At 41.4% G+C, this 14,075-nt stretch overlaps 1 protein-coding gene across 3 annotated transcripts in view; it reads right to left on the bottom strand.

Annotated features, from left to right (window-relative positions):
* LOC116040775 (plexin-A1-like) overlaps positions 1–14,075 on the bottom strand; it is a 300,695-nt gene that overhangs the window by 154,284 nt on the left and 132,336 nt on the right. The window lies entirely within an intron of this gene.

Raw genomic sequence — 14,075 nt, 5'->3', positions numbered from 1 at the left:
TTTTCAGTTAAGCTATCTAGCTCCCAATGCCCCACTGATGTTACACACAAACCTTGGAACGAGCAAGCTTTACATTTCTTTTTACACTCGTTTTTTTAAATCATGTAAATGATGTAGTACGTTACATTTTTGCATTGTCAAAAACCTTTTACAACATTTTGTCAGCTTGGGGGCTCCACACGACATGTTTTCTGTCTGGTCTAGTGTATAGTAGCTATCACCATCATTTAATATTCCTATGTTCATTTCTTTCTTATTGTCCTCAGACATCAAATGGTTGTGTTAAACAAAGCCTACCCTGAAGAACAATAACAAAGTCTTGCTGAATACTTTAAATTTTTGTTAGACTCATTCCAGTCTCTTCTAATGTAACCTACAGCAGTTATGTTCAGGACAATGATGTATTTGCTTCCACCTCATGTAAAAGCAGCCAATTCCCATTTCATCTGGTTTAACACTTCAAAGTTTACTTTAAATGTTGCCGTCAGCTGGAACACAGCATCTGAAGTGACAGATAACATTTCAGCACAGCACTTCTCAATTTATGCTGAAAATTAAAAGCATACCAGTTGGTTATGATGCCACACTGTAGAGGGTGTAACTACAGTACTCAACTAAATGATGGCTCATTTGTTGGTGCTTAGGCTACAGTGTTAAGTCGATTTGCAAAATGACAGAGTTACTGTATGAGGGTCCTCCCTCTGTACCAGCAAGTAAATATTTTTCTCCTTCTCTCTGTACTTTTTCCCCCATGGATCTTTCTCTTTCTAATTTCCCAATCTCCACCTGCTCATCCATCACCTGACAGCAGTTTAGTCTGCAACAAGTTTTCTGTTTTTCTGTCAGCTAGACTCGCTCTATCATCTCTCTTTTCTCTCTCCTTAGTCTCCACAGTCTGGTTCTGTGGTTATTATGTGCCAAATCACTACCAGAGTTTCCTTAATCTGTTTTTTTTCTGAACAGAAGGTTCATTAACTGACAGACTGTCATCAGTATATGTGCTTTTGTTGAGGAAGCGGCTTTGGTTAAAAGTTAAGTGTTCTGACAAATCAGTTTTGAGGAGTTACTCAGTGAGACATTGAAAGACTAAACCTTGGGATTTTACACTGAAATGTTGAGGTATGTAGCCTACAGCAGAAACACAACAGAAAGAAGCTTTTCTTGGAAAACCTGATATAGGGCAAAAAGGTACTACTTAATTATTGTTTTGTATTGACTTGTACGTTTTACTGCATTTATGTGCGTGGAGGAGGTGTATCCAAGTTGTTACTGTCCAAAGGTCATTTGTTTTAGCAGTCCCTTATGTTGCTCCGACATGAACACAAACACTGAAACTTTTATTGATGCGAGGGTGACCTTTTGTTCCCTTGTATTTCTGACTCCGATGATTACTCTCTCTCTCTCTCTCTCTCTCTCTCTCTCTCTCTCTCTCTCTCTCTCTCTCTCTCTTTCTTTCTGTGAACAACAAAACAGGCGAGCTCACATCGACACATTCACTCACCTACGCACACTAAAAGAACAAAAAAAACAACTTTATTTGTTAATTCTAAAACTACTACATGCCCTAGGCATACACCGCCGTATCAGTTGTGATGAGTAAAGGACTATGTCGGAGCGAGGGGGGGAATAGGAGCAGGGAGCATGCTCTGGCCTACAGCTCGGGGCAGAGGGCAGTTGGAGTGAGATTCAGGTCAGCTGGCACAGAGGGGACTGCAGACTGGAGCAAGTGACTGCAGATTCTCATCTAGTCTACTAGCCTGCAGGTTTCTGTTCTCCTGCTGTGACCTCTGGAAGTTAGTGTGTCTAAACGCAGACTTCGCACTGAGGAAGTGGCAGCACTTAAGGGTGAGAAACTTTCATTAACCCTCCAATAATCCACTTCTTTTTTTCATGTGCTTTTCTTAGAATCTACACTTCACCCAGAGGAAAACCTGTATTGCACCAAATTATAAGAATTCCAAATAAATGTCATATGTTTACCTCGCTGAAACCCCTGCAGGGACCAGCTTCATAAGTTCCACCTCTTCTCTTTGTGTAGCCTGTGCTCACTAAATTCAAAGCAATAAAAGTGAAAAGGAAAGGCGACACTGGGGCATCTGGAACTTTTTTTTACGTCTCCATTTATCCAGTTTCTCACTTTCTGGAACTTATTAGCAGAGAGCCCGGGCTATAAGATGAAAGAGTCTACCTGTTTTAAAAGGCTCCTATTAAATATGCTTTTATAACTGCTCCAAGGGTGATTATTAGAACAACAAAAAAAACATAAAGGATCCCACTTTGATGTTACTGACAGTGTATGAGTCATTAAAACAAACTGATTAGTTTACCTCTCTGGAGCTAGACAATCATACGTATTTTATCTTGCGCAGCAGGGCCACTCTACGATGAGTGCGCTGAACATTAATTGCTGCTATTGGAATTCAAATTATCCAGTGAATAATTAGTTTTAAAACACAATGTTTATTTGGAATATGTGCTGGTGGCTTAAATGACATATCAATTCAGTCACTTCAACAGAAAAGAGCAGGGACGCTCCATATATATTCCAGGCACTTAGCTAAATGCTCTTTTCCAGGGTGATGTACATTAAGGGAGCAGTTACAGGTAGCATGTCTTGCTTAAGGACAGTTCAATAAGACATGCATCATGTCTTCGACCTTTCACTGAAAGTATGGTCTCTCTAGACCACCTTCAGTCACGCAATAATGGAGACAACACTGCGAGAAAGTTGGGATCAGGATAGAAGTTAAAGGTGACTTGTCCTGATGAGTTTGCAGCCTACACTTCAACTTTGGAGTCTCTGTTTTCCCATTCTTTACCGTCCTGTGTCCCAAACGTACACTCACAAACCCATGTTCCAACTAATCCTCCAGATAAAATACGTTTGTCACAGTTTGCCAAAAACGACCGGATAACAACGTCAGGCTACTTCCACCTTTGCTCCACACAAACAAAAGCCATAATTCACATTGCCACTCCAGATCGTTCTACTTGTTGTGTTAGGGCTTTTGACCAAACATTATTTCTATTATACTAGCTAACTGCCAGAGTTGGAGTCAAGAGTAGGAAAGTGGACGTTCACAGGTGACGTGTTTTTTTGAAACCAGGAAAACCACCAATATTTATATATAATATAAATATAAATATTATAACATAGGAATAGAGTTACTCCAAAAAATATATATATATGACTTGTACTGACTGTAATGAATATACTGGTTGTTATGCTGATTATGTACAATGCTGTTCAAAAGTTTGGAATCAGCTGTTATATTGACGTGTTTCTTCTCTGGTACAATTGAGCTCTAAATATTAAGTTTGTTCATTTTTCTTTGGGCCCTCTACAGTCTACTCAGTGGTTAGATGGAATAGTTTAAACTGTGATTTGTCAGTCCAAATGTTCAGCTAATATTCCAACAGTGCTAACCTTAGACTAACCTTCTATTTCTAAGTTTGAAGAATAGCTTCTTCTAAAGCAACACATTGCCTTTTAATTAAAGCTTGTTATGGGCTAAACAGGAACCCATTGTGATGCTAAGCTTCCAGTTTCTTTCACCAATGACTGCTGACTTGTTCTATTCTTATTGAACTGTTGCTCAGAGGGATCTTTGTCTCTTTCTGCCCTTTAACTTAACAGTATGGTTAAACCACAGTGTCGTGTTCACCATGTACAAAGCCAACCCACATAACAAATAACATATATTTGTAAAGAGGGATTTCTACAAGCTAAAAGCGTAAAATACTTTACCCTATCAAGCTTTCATGCCAGGCGATTCCAAACTTTTGATAGTGTAGGTAAAAATAAACGCAGCTCGATTTCCAGATTGAGTGAACACTCAAGAACACCTGCACCAACAACCTCTGTCCTTATTCGGTGGTAACTAAACTCTTGTATCTTGACACTGATACATTTTGGCAGCATGTATTTTAATAATAATGCTAGCAAGCCAAACATGCAGGATTGTTTTGAAGCACACCGGTAGATGCCCTCATGGACTGAAGTTGGTTTCGGGGATGAAGGCAAAAGTTGATAATGATGGTGGAGACAGATGATATGGGGTGAGGGTGGGTGCTGTGATGGAGGGAGAGGGAGAGGGATGCTCAGTGTATGTGCACAGAAGTGTGTAGAAGAGGACGATAAAAGTGAACAAAGGGGAGTAATGAGGTTTGGCTGGATTGGTGCAGTGATTAATACCATGCTGGGTTCAACCACCGGTCACACCTTTTGGGTCAGGTAGCACTTGCTATCAATTCTTCATCTTTCAAAAGTTGTCCTCGATTCTTTTTCTCCCGGTGGCTTGGTTTGACTTCCTTTACTACCTTCACTTCTTTTCCTCCAGCTTTCTGTTTGGCATGTATTTATGGAATGCCAGTGTGATGCACTGATTTTTATTTGAGTTCATTAACCAACTTTGCACTGCCATTTTATTCCAGCTTTCTTTCATCTGCCTCTCTTTCCTCACCTGCCTTCTTCCTAGTTATTTCCTCATAAACTTCTTCACTTCATTATATTTACCATATGTCCTCTTCACCCTGTTTCCCTTTGTTTTCCTTCCTTTCCCTGTTAAGATTTCTCCTTTCCGTACTCATTTCTTCCTTTGTCCCCCTTGTCCTTTTCCCCCCTTACAGACACAGGCCTCTATCTTCCACTTTGTGTGTGTGTGTGTGTGTGTGTGTGTGTGTATGTGTGTGTGTGTGTGTGTGTGTCTGTGTGTGTGTGTGTCTGTGTGTGTGTGTACATGTGTGTCCAGACACAGCAGTGCCCTGTCCAACCTCAGCTGTTAAACATCTAGTTAATTACACGGTCGGGCAAAAGGAGGGAAGATGAAGAGAAGGAGGGAAGGATGCAGAGAGGAAAGAGAGGGGAAGATAGGAGCAGCGTGTTAACCTCGTTAGCATCTCTTATTGAAACCAGTGTTACAAATGTCCGACGAGGACGAGTAATGAACCAGTCTCCCAAATGTTCAAGTAGCCCTTTGATGATGGAGGGAACAGAGGGAGGGGAAAAAGGCATTTCCTTAATGAAATCTACGGTGGTGTGTGTGTGTGTGTAAGAGTGTGTGTTAACGGCTCCTCATTCTATTCATGATCCCTAATGAAATTGATTTCAGTCTCATCTGTTGAAAGGAGTTTCTGTGCGCACGCGTACGCACACACACACACACACACACACACACACACACACACACACACACACACACTCACAGCTATAACTTTGACAGCAGGATCCTGTTTCCAAAATGAATTTCAATTTAATACCAGTTAGTAAAACAAAAAGGGGTGAGCAAATACCTAGTTGCATGTTAAAAAAGAGACAATTTGAAAGGGAGGGAGAGAGAGAGACAGTAGAGAGAAAGAGAGAGAGAGAGAGAGAGACTGAACGGTGTCAATGTGAGTTGGTGGGGTGGGATTTATAAGGTTGTCATGCCAGTGAATATGTATGTGAGTGTGTGTGTGTGTGTCTGTGTGTGTGTGTGTGACCCTGAGTGGAGGGCATCCAAAGTATCACAGCACACCTGCTGACTACACAGTCTACAGCTCTCTCTCACACACACACACACACACACACACACACACACACACACACAGACACACACACACACACACACACACACACACACAGAGCTTGGTTGAGCAACATCAGCGAGACAGGTTACTCTGAGTGAAATTAATCATCGTTCTTTTGTCGCACCGCTGCTCTCACAACAGGAGGCCGGCCCCAGGTGACACACACACACACACACACACACACACACACACACACACACACACACACACACACACACACACACACACACAAAGAGTGACAGGCAGACAGCTGGCCGGTGACAGCATGCCACTATGAAGCTGTTTTCCTAACAGCTAACAATAGTTGGCTCTGGTTAAAAGAGTACAACACTGCCCAAGTGTGGTTGAGTAAATGTATAGTACACTGTGTCCGTGCCACTGTTTCGGCCTAGATAGACTTTTTAGGAAATATCCATATGACTAGTGCACTTATTATTAGCAGCAATCCAATGCTGATGATAGAATCATGCTAAACATGTACTATAATGGAGTAGCGCTGTATTGTTCTGAGATTGCACTGTGCTTGGATCAAACTGGTCACATGTGGTCAGATACTGTAAGAAAGCTTTGATGTCATGGCCGGGTTGACTCAGTGGGTCCAAAAAATAATCTTAAAAAAAAAAATAAAAAGCTTTGATGTCGATTAGACTTCCTGGAACCCCAGCAACAATGGAAACATTTGATGACTTCCTGCTGTTGCTTCCCCACTTCGGAACAGCTCCCCACAAAGTTTCAAAGAAGCCAAATCTGTTATGGTTGTGTATGTTTCTGTTTCCTGTTTTATTTTGGTAGTCTGGTTTTCTGTCTTGTCTTGTCTTGTTTTACTTCCTGTCTTTTGGTTTACCCACCTTTGTGATTGTCTGATGTCTTTCACCTGTTTCCCAGCCCTTGTGTCACCTGCCCCTTGTTAACCCTCGTTTACTTGTGTATTTATTCTCTGTGTAACCTTTTTTCTGTGTCAGATCATTGTTGCTGTTCCATGTATCTCGCTTGCCTCTGTCAGTGGATTGCTTGCCATTGTTTCTGTGTTTTTGCCTGTTCCTGTTTTTTGGGATTCTGCCATGTTTTTGTATTTTTCCTGTGGTAGTTTGTAGTCGACCCTTTTTTGCCTGCTGTATTCAGGACTCCTTTTGTTTGTCTGGATTTTCATTAAAGTAAATCCTCCAGCTTACTCGTGTGTCTGCCGTCTCTGCATTTGGGTCCGACATTCTCCTTTTTCTATGTGACAAAATCGGTGGACATTTAAAAAAAAAAGCTCACTTGTTTTCTTTGTTTTTTCATGATCTTATAACATTAACTTTCGTGGTTTGTACACTTTGTGTCCAAGTTTTGTCCTTTTCATTTGCTTGTCTTTCTTTTCTCCCATTTGGTAAAGCTATACTGTTTGAATATGTTTTGAAATGTGGTATAAAAAGTAAAGTTTACTTATTTACGACTAAGAGAAAATGATAATTACAACCCACAGTTTGGATAATCTTACCATTCATGATGATCATCATGTAACTGAATTCCCTTATAGAGATACCGCAGCCTTCCCAGATCTCATGTATTAACTTGGTGAGTAAAATGTCCTTAAAAGTATAGTAATGCAGCAAGTATATGGTAATATTGAATATAATTAGGACTGTCAAACGATTACATTTTCTTAATCGCGATTAATTGTTGAATTTCTATAGTTAATCGCGATTAATCGCATGTTTTATCACATGATTAAAATTCTATTATTTTGCATTTCAGAACTGTTTTTAAGTACATATTAACAATGGAATGCCATTCTTACCAGTGTATCTTGATTGGGAATCAAATGAATGCAAATTAAGTGACTTCAAGAACTTGATTTTAAGATTTGTATTTGTTTATTATATATTTAATCTAGTCACACATTTGAACAAAAAACTCTGAATGCACCACAAGGCTGTAAATTACCAGTTTCATTGAATGCACCGTCTACAGCAGCTGCAGATGGTTACATCTCGGTGTCGGAATCCTCTACAGTGAAATACAGACAAACTTTACACCGTTTAGCATTAGCTGTCAGCATTGTAACCGTGTTTAATCCAGCTACTAGCTAGTGGTAGGCTAACGTTAGCTGCTGTCAAGTATAGTGTTTCCTGTAATGTCTGTTTCAGAGCATCAGAGAGAAGTGCAGGCATATCAGTGGCACCAGAATGAGGCACCGAAATCCACGTTGCTATTCCTGCAGCAGCAGGATGTGTTACGAGGAAGTACGGCAAAATAGTAGCCTGTTAGGCATGACACAAAGCCGAGTGAAGTGAAAATAAATTAATAAATGGCGGCATGCGATTAATACGATTAAAAAAAATTAACGCATTATGCTCGGCCCTTAATCACATCGCGATTAACGCATTAATGCTGACAGCCCTAAATATAATATATATTAATATTGTCCAAGACTACAAAAAGAAAGACCTAAGTTTGAAAAATAAACTGATTTTTACATTTAGTGAATCATGCAAAAACTTGAAAAATTAGCTGTGTTTTTGGAGCAGCTGACAGTAGCAGTTGTTTTGAGCGGCAGTGTAGCATTTACACTTTCAGCTGCCTCTGCTTGCCAGAATGTGGCAAGGGTGGCCAAAGCGGCATGAGCAATTAGATACACTCACACAAAAAAATTCTCAAAGGTATAACTTGACAACAGCTTGAATTATACTGGTGTTATTTTTCTTCCCCAGACCCTTAGCCTGCTTTATTAGCACTATTAGCACTGTTACGAATCCTCACTGAAACTGCAGGGCACTGGGAGCGTCAAAATGTCACGGTATTCCTTTGACTTAGATCCCTGCTGGAGAATATGTGCTATGAAATGTCACTTTATAACCAGAAGACACTAACAGAAGACGTCTCTTTCTATTCAAGTCAGGAGCACACAGATAAGCACACACGCACGCAGAACTCCCTTCGCCAACGCTGCATCTGTACCCTTCTTGTCAGATAGTAAGACAGGGCTCAGCATTTTTTCTGCTGTCAGTCGGGCTGGGCTGGCATGGTCGTGTGCGCGCGAGCCTTCTTTCAGTGCACACATATGCAGCTTGCCTCCCCTGCCTGCCCCTATCATAACCACAAGCTGTAACCAGTCCCCAGAACAGTCGCTTGCTTCATTCTTCATTCTCCTTGCCATCTTTGCTTCTCTACTCTCCATCTCTTTTATCCCTCTCTCATCTCTTCTTTTCTGTCCCTCTTGTTAACTTCATCTCTATAATAGCTCTCTCATTCTTTTCTTGCATTTTTTGCTCGTTGTCAATCTTCCCTCCTGCACTCTTTCATCCCCTCACATCTATCTTTCTTCCCCCACCCTTGCACCGCAAAAAATGGCTGTCGTTCTTAGCCATTTAGCCTGCTATTATGTCTTTTTTTTTCTTTAAAACAAGAGAAAAACTCTGCCAGTGGGGGTCAATAAAATAGCTCTTAATTCAATGCTGTCTCGCATATTTCAGTAACAAGTGTCAAACAATGTAGAATAATGCAGATTGTGCAAGTGGTTCCAAAAAAATGACAACTTATTCATTCACAAGCTTGAAATTAGTTGATTTGCATTGAAATTGGGCAGAATCCCCTCTGCCCGTTGGCAGTTTAAGATTGGATTAAATGACTAGTTAATGTAGGTTTTCTGAGGTTCCTCTTCCCTCCTCTCCTTCGGTCCCACTGTGCCATGCCGCCCATGAGAATGCATCTGACATAACTAGGACTGGCAGCTCCACATTCTTCCCGGAGGCAGATCCTGCAGGCTGAGGCCAATGTGAAGCTACACACTTGTGCAGAATGTCTTGTAATAGTGTGGTTGCTGGAATCTAGAACCAGCTGGGGAAATGTGGGTAAGGTAGATAGGAAATATAAGCAGGTCCTAGGCATATCCATGTATGTGTATATCTACACTTGTAAAGAGTGTGTGCTCTCTGGCATCTTTCCCTAAGTGAAATGGCTAAAGCACGTCACTAAATAATCTCTCTCAACAGCTCAACTTTATGTAGAAGATGATGAGGAAAAAAAGAGAAAGATAAGGTAAAAAAAAAAGCCTGGTCTCACAGAATTCCGTGAAATGATCACGAATTGTTAACACCACATTATGTGGTGGTGGCACGGAATGTTTGAAAATTCTGTGTGGCCACCACGGAAAACAATGCCAATGTAAAGTCAGAAGAGAAGAGAAGAAGATGACGTAGCATTTAACAGCGACTACGGTAGCGAGTAGTATAAAAGCCCAAAAATCTGCGTAGGGAGGTTGGTTGGGGTGGTGGATGGGTCAAACTACACAGGACTTTCACCCAGGAGACCGGGGATCGTGTCCCGCGTGTCACGTTTCCTAAACCCAACCGTCCCGTTCTTCTTTTACTAAACCCAACCGTCCCGTTCTTCTTTTACTAAACCCAACCGTCCCGTTGTTGTCCCGTGTGTCATGGAAACATAAGCCCACCCACAACCCGACCTTTTCCTTAACTTAAGTGGCCGTGTTCATTCTTCCGTGGGCCCGTCACGAAATTTTCGGCAATCCGTGTTCATTTCACGGAATTCTGTGAGATTGAGTTAAAGTAAGTAAACCTGTATTGAGTAAACTCAAAGTCACTGTCCTTCACTGTGAGGATGGAGTGCTGTGTGCAATCACTGGACCTAACAGTGAGCTCCAATGCATGCAACATCTTAGAAAGCTCTGCTAGTAAGTTAGTTAAAATGCCTTTAATATCAGCGTAGGAAATATCAACTGCCGATTATCCTTTCAATTGTTGATATACAATCTGATCGCCAATCGGCACAAGCCTAGTGCGACGACCGCACAACAATGGCAGACGTGATAGAAAGATGGCCCATCCAATCATCTGCAAGGTATTTTTTGGAAAGTGCCTGCCGTTTTCTAAACAGTTTCCAATGACGACTTCTCAGATGATTCAGGTTACCAAAATGATGAAATACTAACAACTTTTCACTTTTGTATATGATGTAACGGACTACTCTTGTTTTTTCATGTGTCTCTTAATTGCTTTTTGGAGCTACCTGATGGAAACAAAATACAAGGCTTGGGATTGTTTTGTCAAACTTCTTTTTCCAGGGTCAACAAATAACTTCTATACTTCACTTAAAGGCTGACATGGAAGCCATAAAAGAGCTATGGATAAAATCCTAACAGCTACTGAGCTTTCATGTCAACAGATCCGTCATTATTAATAATAATTTATACTTTATTAATCCCGCAAGGGGAAATTACAATGTTTTCATTCTGTTGTTATTACACACAGGCCTGAATTACATACACATGCTCAGTACCCATACATGCACTAATGGAGAGATGTCAGAGTGAGGGGGCTGCCCATGGACAGGCACCCCGAGCAGTTGGGGGTTTAACTGGCCCCTCTCCAGCTACCAGTCCAACTTTGGTATGGGGACTTGAACCAGCAACCCTCCGGTTCCCAACCCAACTCACTACTGACTGAGCTACCGCCACCCCATTGACAACTGAACTGGTCAATCTGTTAACATACTCATTTTACTACTACAGTAGCACTGTACTGTAGAGCAACTATATTGTAGTAACAATAATACTGTCACAGTAATATCACTATTACTGCTGTAGTGGTGGTATTTATGTTGCTTTTGTTGCAAACTAACTCGTCTGATTGACAAATGTCAATCTGGAAATGTTCTGTCAGACACAAACAGACCATGCTCCACCAGTAGAATTAGTAGTAGTAGTAATGTGGCAGGTGTGTACTAGAAGTAAATAGCCTATGTCAGTTTCCTGTTGTGTGGAATGGTGTTGGTCGTGGTGAACACATTCTCTCCAAAACTCTGTGACTTTCCTGTGTTTCTACATGTTTGGGGTTGCCCTTTGTAGTCTGTGAGGCTGAGGATTTCAAAGTGAAACAGAGAGCTTAGGTCACCGGAGAGAGAATGAGGATGCATTTCTGCACCTGAATATAACTGTGGGCCCTGAGCTATTGTTTTCACACTGCAACCATAATAGTTTTATCTTGACAGCTCTGAGATGACGACAAGTGAGGACAAATCTTCATCTCTCGAGCTCTATCAATGATGTGTGTGTGTGTGTGTGTGTATGTGAATCTGTATTTGCATCTACACAGCTATTCACTTCCCTCGCAGTATCTGATTTGGCGCCACCATTCCCTCTCACTCGCTCCTCAGAGCTTTAGAAACAATTGCATTTCTCTATTGTTTCTCTGTCATTCTCTCCATCCATCCATCCCTCTCTCATCCCACTCTCTCTTCAACTTGTCACACTCTCTCTCTCTTTTCTCCCCCCCCCCCTTCCCTTGATGTACCAGCTCAGCTGACACACATGAGCGGCCAAGCAGAACACACTTGTGTATAGCGCAGCCTAGCAGGGTGTGTAGGTGTGAGTATATGTGTGTGTGTGTGTGTGTGTGTGTGAGAGATGCCCTGCGGTGAGTAGTGAAACTACTGCTAAACTAGCTCAATTTGTCAAGAGCAGAGAGGTGTGGGCCTTGAGGACCACTGTACCGCTGTCTTCAAGGTAAACAGAGGAGTATGGATTTAAAAGAAAAGAAAAGAAAAAGAATTTCAAGGATGAAATTCCAATAGATGCTGCACACAAACTCACTCAACAAAATCAGCCTGACTGGAGCAAACACCAGGAGGAAAGGATACTCCATCACTGTCACTCCTTCAGTGTGTGTGTGTGTGTGTGTGTGTGTGTGTGTGTGTGTGTTGACTTTGACAAAGAGTGGTCAGGACCCCAATGTTGACTGAGCATTTTATGTATGTGTATCTGCGTAAACAATAGTCTGCCCCACTTCGAGAAGACATCTCATTATTAAAGGGGTAGTGCGTATAAATTATCAGCTGCTGGCCCGAATGAACTGAATAAAGAAAACAATGTCACGGTGCGGTCACAGGGCGAACGTCTACTGAACAAATGATAAATGTCTCACTCTTTCTTTCTCTTTGCTCTCCTCCTCTGGCCTGTCCCCACAGCGATTATTTCTGGGACGCAGCCAGAGAGAGAGAGAGAGAGAGAGAGAGAGAGAGAGAGAGAGAGAGAGAGAGAGAGAGAGAGCGCGCGATGAGAGGGACACATTTTGGACAGTCTTGCTTCAAAAGCCACAAGCTTATCACACCTACGCACAAACACGCACACACACAGACTGCACCTATATGCTATTACCCTCCAAAGACACACACACACACACACACACACACACACACACACACACACACACACACACACACAAATATGAATCCATACACAGCTACACCCAAAGCTATAGGTGAGTGGAAGTCAAGGGTGGGTGATGAGCCTTGTTTGTGTGTGTTTGTGTCAGCAGTTTATCATTTAGTTTAATTTGTTTTACTCATTAGTTTGTGAGGTGATACATTAAGGAAAAGCAATTAAAAAGAAAGAAGAAGCGTGCATTATTACTTTGTGCTGGTTAAGATAATAAGAAATGCAAAAGCAAGTGTATTTTTTTTGTGTTCGTTTTTTATTCATCTCTACCCGACGCACTAGCTTTCACACCCAAGTTTTGACAGGAAGCTTTCATTCCAAACTCCCTTTCTACCCTATGCCTCATTCTCCTCTTGTATCCTTGTTCACAGTTACCGAGGACACTGACTCATCAAAGTTATTTCAGCTGGCCTTAAATAAGATAAAAGCTATGGAAAACCAGCAGTGACGCACAGATCACCAGTGATCACTTGTGCTGTCATTGGGGTAATCAGCTAAATGACACTTTAATGATCAACAGACAGTATCTTCAAGATAAATTCACTAATCTTCTGCAGGAAACACCTGGACTTCTTAAGGTACACAGGTATCTCCCGATTCCAGGAGGAGATCTGCCATTTATTATACACACTTGCTGTAAATGGGACAGTTGGAACATTACTTCATGCCATTCGCATATGGAAGAGGTCACCAGTACTTTCCATAGGCCACCTGGGAGACAATTGACGTGGAACAAGTATAGACAATTACAATACATGTAATTTATAGAGTCGGTCTTCATGTCGAGTAAAACTGACCTGTAGATGTAAAATCGGTGAAAAGGACCTGTATCTGCTTGCTGATATTAAAGTTTGTTTTGTGTTTCACTGACCTATCTTAAAATAGCGCAAACATAACTAATTACATAAGTATAACAACTAAAACAGAGATAACCAGATAGTAGTTTTGACTATATCATTAAACGTCCTATATTGTGAAAAGTGAGATATATGTGTCAGGTTGAGGTGCTATATAAATACTGGGAAACTGAAATGCACACACCCCGCGGTTGTGATGTCACAACTATACTACATATTAGGTAGAGAGTGCCGTTACAGTCATTCCCCGGCTGCAATGAAAGTGCAGAGACTCAGAGAGCGCAGACGTGGAAGACCCGGAAACGCTGACCCTTCAGAGCAGACTGAGATTTTTCAGGGAATTTCAAAGAAGAAAAGGTCATTAGTTAATGGCTACCACAGCTAACTTGTTTTAGGCAGCTAGTCTCTGGGACACTTGTTAAAGGATTTCATGTTAT

Source organism: Sander lucioperca, chromosome 12 (genome assembly GCF_008315115.2).
Source record: "Sander lucioperca isolate FBNREF2018 chromosome 12, SLUC_FBN_1.2, whole genome shotgun sequence".
NCBI classification, from domain to species: domain Eukaryota; kingdom Metazoa; phylum Chordata; class Actinopteri; order Perciformes; family Percidae; genus Sander; species Sander lucioperca.
The sequence above is the reverse complement of the archived record's forward strand: the minus strand, read 5'-3'. Positions and strand labels throughout refer to the sequence as shown.